Source organism: Nanorana parkeri, unplaced genomic scaffold (assembly GCF_000935625.1).
Source record: "Nanorana parkeri isolate BGI_ZX_2015 unplaced genomic scaffold, ASM93562v1 scaffold172, whole genome shotgun sequence".
NCBI lineage: Eukaryota > Metazoa > Chordata > Amphibia > Anura > Dicroglossidae > Nanorana > Nanorana parkeri.
In genome coordinates this window covers 248,251-249,984 of record NW_017306440.1, presented here as the reverse complement: position 1 = coordinate 249,984, position 1,734 = coordinate 248,251, and positions in this window count along the sequence as shown.

Here is a 1,734-nt window from a genome sequence, read left to right as displayed (position 1 = left end):
CACCACCACCCCCCCCCCCCCCCGGACCATGCAAGATGGGAATAAAAACATATTGTTATTATAGCAACTATGCCATGTAAATGGGTACAAAGTAGTTACTTAACGAATGTTGGGCCAAGTACCCACTTCTGCTCTTTAATGTTCTTGAAGGACATATATTTTTTTTTCTGCCCCAACATTGTGTGTTAACCGAAAAAATCAAGAAGGAAATAAACCTGCCTGATATAGCCAGTAGAAGAAGACTTTTTACATGTTAAATACAGTGATAAAAATATGGTGCAGCAAGTGTACAATTATTTGAAATTTGTACGTTCAGTTAAATATTTCAATACAAATGGAAAGTGTGTAGCGTTTCCATTTTCAGGAAGGTATCACGTGAAGACGTAAACACCACCTGTTTATTAGCATCCCATCTAACTCTATTCACGGGGTCCCATTACAAAACATCAGTGGTCTTATAATTTGGCCATTCTGCTCACACACAGTTGCAAACCATGCCCTACAGTCCACCATTTGGTCATTTCCATGCAAGTGAAAACCTATTGTCATACAAACAATGAGGGTTTATTTATTAGCCGAGAATGTACAATAACCCTTAGCAACCAATAAACAAATCCCTTGAGCTATTCTGTACTAGTTAGGGTAACCACACAGTCTGATCTTCCAATGTGACAGGCCAGTATTTGGGTTAACAGGTTTGACAGGTTCAAAAGAGGGAGTGGTAATCGAAGAATGCAAATACAAAAAAAAGATCTTTATTGGTACTTATTTGAAAATATCTTTGTAGACAGGAACATACATTTTGATGAAATTCAACCTCACCCTTTCTGATATGCTTTGTATAACTTCTGTCACTTGGGAAGCTTTCAATTTGTTCTGTCAACAAAGGTCTGTTAAGCTCAAGTAGATGAAGTCCCGGGTACAAATAGTCCAATAAGAAGAAATAAATGTGATAAGATCTTCTTTTGCATATTTATACCTGTTTACAACTTATATGATCTTCATCTGTATTGATCTCCTGAGAGAAAAGAGAAAGATTTGATGCGACCTCGGAAATATCTCTAATGTTCTGATGGTGCATGATGACCTTCTACACTTAAAGCGGACCTTTACACTCAAAAATCTAATTCTATCAATGCATCCCTCTATGTATGATGATGAATAATAACACAGACATGTCAGGTGTAAAATGCTGTGATTGTGAAACAGTTACACTTGCAGAGCATTCATTTCCTGCTTAGAAAGTGCAAATTACTTCAGTTTGCCAAAGCAATGCACACTGGGATTGCCTTATCATCAGCAGACCATTGCTGTAATCTCAGGAAAAGGCATTTTCCTCACCTGTGATAATGTGCATGGTCACATGTCCTAGTCACATGTCTAGTCACATGTGCTAGAAATCCAGGAAGTAATAGGAGAGCTGGTAATCTGCCCTTAGTAAACATGGCCACTGTCAGAAGACTGGGGAAGAAAAGAGAAATAAGGTCTGCACGGAATACAGAGCCGGCAATTATCTAGAAGTATGTATTTGTAGATTGCCATTACTAAACATTTCCAATACTTGTTGGTTTTTTAAAGATTTGGGTAACGGTCCACTTTAAAAGTTGAATGTAATCTGGTGGGTTTGATTGATCACATACAGGGTTATTCACAAAAGGGTGAAGAGTTTGGAGAAGGCAGGAGAAGTGAACAATCTAGGACAACATAGCTGATTTGGCAAATTCTTCAATTTAG